At 37.6% G+C, this 7,170-nt stretch overlaps 1 long non-coding RNA gene across 3 annotated transcripts; it reads right to left on the bottom strand.

Moving 5' to 3' along the window:
- Window positions 1–4,469: 4,469 nt before the first annotated feature.
- LOC113302409 lies at window positions 4,470–5,988 on the bottom strand. 3 transcript variants are annotated; one of them, XR_003336873.1, is made up of 5 exons: window positions 5,888–5,988; window positions 5,702–5,780; window positions 5,398–5,527; window positions 5,243–5,282; window positions 4,470–5,108 (listed from the first exon to the last, which is right to left on the bottom strand). It is a non-coding gene; the product is annotated as an uncharacterized LOC113302409 (long non-coding RNA). The 3 variants fall into 3 exon arrangements; XR_003336875.1 differs by lacking the exons at window positions 5,702–5,780; window positions 5,888–5,988 and adding an exon at window positions 5,615–5,639; XR_003336872.1 differs by lacking the exons at window positions 5,702–5,780; window positions 5,888–5,988 and having other exon boundaries at window positions 5,398–5,628.
- Between the last annotated feature and the right edge of the window lie 1,182 nt (window positions 5,989–7,170).

Raw genomic sequence — 7,170 nt, 5'->3', positions numbered from 1 at the left:
TGGCGAACTTGTACGGCTAAGATTTGCATCTCAGAAGGAAGGGTAGTCGATGATTATTGCAACCCTCCGTTTGGCAGCCAGGGGCATGGTGGTAGGCCCGCATGGCTTTGGCATATTTTAGGCGCGGCCAAAATTAGGGTTTTGGAAAAAACCATGATGTTTGGCCTTGGGCCGGAAGTTTCCATGCGTTAGGTGGCGAACTTGTAAGGCTGAGATTTGCATCTCAGAAGGAATGGTAGTCGTTGATTATTGCAACCCTATGTTTGGCATCCAGCGGCATGGTGGTAGGGCCGCATAGCTTTAGTATGTTTTAGGCGCGACCAAAATTAGGGTTTTGGCATAAACTGTGATGTTTTGCCTTGGGCCGGAAGTTTCCATGCGTTAGGTGGCGAACTTTTACGGCTGAGATTTGCATCTCAGAAGGAAGGGTAGCCGTTGATTATTGCAACCCTCCGTTTGGCAGCCAGCGGCATGGTGGTAGGGCCCCATGGCTTTGGCATGTTTTAGGCGTAGCCAAAATTAGGGTTTTGGCATAAACTGTGATGTTTGGCCTTGGGCAATAAGTTACCATGCGTTAGGTGGCGAACTTGTACGGCTGAGATTTGCATCTCAGAAGGAAGGGTAGCCGTTGATTATTGCAACCCTTCGTTTGGCAGCCAACGGCATGGTGGTAGGGCCGCATGGCTTTGGCATGTTTTAGGCGCGACCAAAATTAGGGTTTTGGCATAAACCGTGATGTTTGTCCTTGGGACGGAAGTTTCCATGCGTTAGGTGGCGAACTTGTACGGCTGAGATTTGTATCTCAGAAGGAAGGGTAGTTGTTGATTATTGCAACCTTCCGTTTGGCAGCCAGCGGCATGGTGGTAGGGCCGCATGGCTTTGGCATGTTTTAGGCGTGGCCAAAATTAGGGTTTTTGCATAAACCGTGATGTTTGGCCTTGGGACGGAAGTTTCCATGCGTTAGGTGGCGAACTTGTATGGCTGAGATTTGCATCTCAGAAGGAAGGGTAGTCGTTGATTATTGCAACCCTTCGTTTGGCAGCCGGCGGCATGGTGGTAGGACCGCATGGCTTTGGCACAATGGTGCGGCTGGCATGGTTTGCATGCCTTGGCACGGAGATGTGGCTGGCATGGCATGCCTTTGGCACAGTAGTGTGGCTGGCATGGTCGGCATGCCTTGGCGCGGAGATGTGGCTGGCATGGCATGCCTTTAGCACAGTGGTGCGGCTGGCATTGTTGGCATGCCTTTGGCGCGGAAATGTGGCTGGCATGGCATGCCTTTGGCGCGGAAATGTGGCTGGCATGGCATGCCATTGGCATGGTGGTGCGGCTGGCATGGTTGGTATGACTTTGGCGCGGAGACGTGGCTGGTATGGCATGCCATTGGCACGGTGGTGTGGCTGGCATGGTTGGCATGCCTTTGGCGCGTAGACGTGGCTGGCATGGCATGCCATTAGTACGGTGGTGCGGCTGGCATGGTTGGCATGTCTTTGGCGCGGAGACGTGGATGGCATAGGATGCCATTGGCACGGTGGTGCGGTTGGCATGGTTGGCATGTCTTTGGCGCGGATATGTGTCTGGCATGGCATGCCATTGGAACGGTGGTGCGGCTGGCATGGTTGGCATGCCTTTGGCGCGGAGATGTGGCTGACATAGCATGCCTTTGTCACGGTTGGCTAGCATGCGTGGCTGACATGTGTAGAGATGATGCCAGTCAGTACCGAGGGCTCAGCCGTGGAGCATGGCATATATATAATAAAGGTATCCCGGTAATTTTAAGCAGACATGTTGAATGGTTCAATAAATGTGCTAGTGGCGACATTATTACTCAAGTGTGACGTCACTGTTTGACTAAAGTTTTACGATTTTAACCCTAAACTAAAAACCACCGTCAACACAAACATAAATGAATGTTTAATTAACAAAATCAACACTAAAACATTAGAACTTTCATTATCAATAGAGTTCTTACCTGAAATTTGTACACGGAGTGCAGGTAACCAATAGGAATGGCCACCTGGAATTCATCGCCATAAATAAATGTTTTAACATTGATCTTAATAAAAACTATGAATTCCCTTTACTTTCAGTTTTTGAAAAATTAGTTGCATAGCTATGCAGGACACAAATCAGTTGTGAGCCAGCAGTATGGAAGTAAGTATTTTGACAATACTTCTCTGGTAAGTTCTAATCTAAATAATAGCTCCGCACGAGTTTGAGTTATTTTGCACAAAACTAATAGCAGGGTCATCAATTCTAAACCAAAGACCGAATATACAACAATGATTTTAGCATGCAATACCGTCGGAAAAAAAAATCGAAAAAAGAAAACTTACCACAATTTCATATATGGCCCCACGGGAATGCGATGTGTAAAGTCACTGTGAATTCAATTAGACAGGGAGGATTTTTAGTTGCATGCTTCATTGGATTTCATGCCTCCACCCAAGATCGAAACATGCGTGAGGAATCTGTTATCTGGGTGCCAATGGTAAGTATACAATTATTCTTATTCTCTTCAGAATGCATTACCTTTAAGTTTTGGACCATTAATGTAATGTACACAAAGAAATTGCAAAGGTCATTTTTTTCACATTATGGGCAGTCTGTTCAGACGATTCTTCACCATTGGGTAGTTTGGATAGTATGTGATATATGGGTATGGAGAAGCCTAAGGAATCCTGGATCTTCCTTCTTCATACTGCTTCAACAAAATATCATCCAAAAACTTTTTCCCCTTTTCTGATAATTATATAATATAATATGGAGTTTTAAAATAGTGAAATACATGAGAAAGTGAAATATCTTACATCATCTTAAATGAATCTTCTTGGCTGCTAGGTTTTTCCCTTCTTTTTCACGACAACCTTTACATCTTATTGATTTCGTACTTAAAATATCTTTTGTTACCTATAATATAAAACCCCGATTAGTTAATCAACAAAGAAAAACACAAAAAGAGAAAATGATGAAAGGACAATCAAACGTTCATTTTCCCGACTTAGCAACAACCTAAATAAACAATAATAGGTAAAACTTATTTTATGCATCAAATAATTTTGTTTCATATCGCAATGAAAACTATATTAAGAATGAGTTTATACTTCATACCACGACTTATGACAGGCTACAACAACTACAACAGGTGTATAATATGCAAAACAAACAATGAAAGTGGATCAGACAAAAAAAAAACCCCGAAATCTCAAGAAGAAGAAAAAATAAAATTCTAGAAGACAGATGCATCGTGGAAATAAATCTGATTGGCTCATGCATGAATGCTTTATATAGAGAAACCAAACTCATAAATTTCATAAAAGAATAAAAAGCTTTTGGAAATAATTTTAATCAATAATGTCTAAAAATATCTACAATTTTACATTTTTTGGTTAGTTACATTTACTTGTTGCAATATTTTTATCCCGGAAATTATAAATGGAATGTCTATTCGCCCGATTTAGGGATAGAATTAACGTTTTTCTACTTTTGCAATCAAACAAAATAAAGATGAATTATACCGAGTATAGTACACCATAGAAAATATTTTTCATTTTTTTCTACGGAACGAATAATATTAAGAAAATAGTTGTCCACCCGTGCTACGCACGGGTCAGTGTGTCTTGCTAATGAATTATTGAATCCCTTTCTTAAGATTAGTTTCAAGTGGTAGTAACTTAGAATCCGTCCACTAATCACGGGAGGAAACCCAAGGTAAATCAGTCATTTTATATCGTTGCGTTATAGTATCATCTAAGTGCCCGTGGAAAAAAAATAAAAATAAAAAGACCTGTGCTACACATGAGGGTATTGGTTTTCAATTAAGGCCTGTCGTATAGTTCCTGATGCTTTTAACATATAACTCTTATGTATTTTCGTTAGCCATATAGGCCGACTCAAATTCCCATTGCCCTATTCGCGCATGGTGCAGCCAGATTACCAAACAAAATTATGAAAGCCCACACCAAGTCGGCGTTTCATTCAGTACACACAACAACAATGGGGTAACAGGGAACCCGCTAGCTACATTCTCATCCTTGGTCTATTCTTTGTTCTCCAAAGATAACCATTATGTAATCCACTAATTACAACATTGAAATTATCTTCTTATCTTAAAAAAATATTGGCCAAGTACTTCGCCAGTTCAACAGATTTCCTGCAAATAACATCAAGTCTTTTCAACATCTTCTCTTATGAAAAAGCAACAACGATCATTTCTTTTTGAGCTAAACAACTTCATTTAGGCACTTGCGTTGGTCTGAAATGTTCAAAAAGTAAATGAGCTAACTCTTGAAACACTAATGAGTTCGCGACAGATGATGCAATTTAGTAACTATTTACTCTTCGGTTTCCCTGCTTTAACGTGCTGAGCCATGGCTACTAAGATTGCATTCACAATCGGCTGATACCTACAACATTAAATCGCATCTATGAGCGATCTAGTGAATAGATTAAAGCCATGCTAAGTCAACAATATATATTTCACTTAATTTTTATGGAGTTCAAAATGGACCATATCCTTACAAATGTGTATGATGAGCATACCAATCAGCATACCAATCAAATTAGTTGGGACTACAAAAAATATTACAGATTTATACTTAATGCATTCAGTAAAGGGGTTGATCTTATAACTGACACTACATTTTCTTTGGAGTGAGGAAGCAGTAGCACTTCCATAGTTCGTCCAGAGATATTGGCGGAGGTGCTCTTCAATCAATTGAAGCATCTTACCTCTCGTAAGTGGGCTGAGCAGCTTCAAGGAGACACGTGAGTACAAATTGAAGAGCAAGCCACTGTCAACGTAGCTAAGGCATGGTGACCATCTATAGCATCTGAAATACACTCAGTTGTTGACTTTTCAACACTGCAAGAAATGTTAAAAACTCCATAAAAGTAGGATATGTAATCCAGGAGGATTTTATCAAGGAAGTGAATGAATCTGGATATAAACAACAACAATAAATCCCAAACAGAAGGCAACAACAGCAGAGGTGCTGAAGCAATCCTTTGTCCCTTCAGGACCAAATGATGTAGTCTCAACAAAATTTTCATTAGCTACCCTAGCTGATCAAAAAAAAGTTCGTCCACCCTACACTCAAGAAACAACCCTGCCAAAGAAATCTTTTGTTATCTTGATTGGTCAACCAAGAAAAAAAACATAAAAAGAGAATAAAAAAAAATGATCGTATGAACACGATCAGAAAAAGAGAAAAAGGTTATCAGTCGTAAAAATTGAACCGACCTTTATTTCCGGATGTAGGAACATTAGATGCAGCGACAACCTAAATAAACAATAATACGAATTATAAAACTCGTTTGATGTGTAAAAAAATAAAAAAATAAAAAATAATTATGGTGTTTTACATCGCAATAATATATGCAAGAATGAGTTTAGACCTTTCAGCGCAAGCACCATTCATTATTTGACTTGTTTCATCAACCATTCCACTTTGAGCGGCATCCCTCCTCTGAATCTCCTCATCAACATACTCTTTTAGACTCCTAATCTGCTGATTTTCAGCCATGCCTGCCATAATTGATTGGAATTAGATAAGATCTCAAAGTTCCATTAAAAACAAAAATCAGGATTTTATCTACTGAATGATCAAAATACCAATGGGAAAAGGAATCTAAAAACGAAAATCATGCTCAAAAAAAAAAAGAAAACTTGAAAATATGACCGTGCAAAGAGAAAAAGCACCTTGAAAATATTTCCGATTTTTCCGGGTTTTAGTCTGCAACAAATCCAGAAAGTCCCGATTTCTTTGGGTGTCAAGTACCTGTAAACCAAAATAACTACTGTCAATAACCACCATCATTTTTTTTAGCAAAATTGATAAACCTTAATATTCAAAACCCTAACCGTGTATAAAGAAAAAAAAACTACCAGGAGAATGATGAGACTCCGCCCTTGTTGCAGCACTTTATATAGAGAGTATCATGTCAAATTTTACAATTATATATAACGACGAAATAGGAAAAAAAAAACCGGTTAAGTTAATAAAATCTCATACAAAATAGACGCAATTAATTAGTAACCATGAAATAAAGATTTTAGAAATCGTGTATTAATTATTAATTATTAAATAATATTTTTTAAATAAGGAAAATAATATTTTCAAGATTTTGTTTACATTTTATTTGTTTTTTTAATTAATTATCAATTACTAACCATGAAATAATATTTTTTTAATAAGGAAAATAATTTGTAAGGATTTTATTTACATTTTTTTTTATGTTTTTTTAATTATAGAAAAAAAAAACAAATTAAGAAAATTAATTTATAGAAATCATAGTTTCTTGAGTGCTTGTTTGTTTTGTATTAGCGCAGTTTTTTGTTTTGTATTAGCTTTATTCAAATCATAATTTTTGTTCCAAATCATTCATACAGATTACTAAAAAAATCTAACTGATATGCAGGACCACCAACAAAGAACAGATTCATGACCGGGCCAATCAAGTTTTGCAGAATAGAGATTTATGACCGGGCTAATCAGGTTTTTTTTTGAAATTTTATTTTTTCTCGATATAATTGATAGTTTGGGGATATAATTAGGAAAATAACATTTTTTGTGTATGTAAACGGACAATGGACACTGGATATTTGATGATCATTTGATCCATTTTTTTCATCATGTGATGATCATTCGATTTATTTTTTTGATTATCATGATGGAATCGTGATTTGATATATTATTGGCATGTTAGGAGATTTCAAGATTCTGTTATGCGAGGCAAGAAAAAGATTTTTCAAGATTTAGTTACTTTATTTTTAGAAAAAATATTATTCTATTAGTTAAAATTCAATATTCTATTACTAAAAAAACAAGTAAATGGTGGGGCCAGAATCAACCAGAAGCGAGAATTCAGAATCAACGTGGAGCTCCGGTGAATGAGAACGCTCCAAAAAACTCTGTTATTATATAGAGAATGTCAAAATCACTTGTTGACAGGGGTGAGCATGGTCCCAATTGGATCGATGTTAGCCTCATCCGCATCCAATCCAATACATAATGGATTTCAAGTTTGACATCCACATCCAACCCAACATCCAACAGATTTGCATCTGATGAATGAGTGGATGATCCAATGGATTTCTTTATAATTGATTTATAATTGATATTTTAAATAGAGAGATAAGTTAACAAAACTAACTAGAGTTCCCATGAA

The sequence above is a fragment of the Papaver somniferum genome, chromosome 8 (assembly GCF_003573695.1).
Source record: "Papaver somniferum cultivar HN1 chromosome 8, ASM357369v1, whole genome shotgun sequence".
NCBI lineage: Eukaryota > Viridiplantae > Streptophyta > Magnoliopsida > Ranunculales > Papaveraceae > Papaver > Papaver somniferum.
The sequence above is the reverse complement of the archived record's forward strand: the minus strand, read 5'-3'. Positions and strand labels throughout refer to the sequence as shown.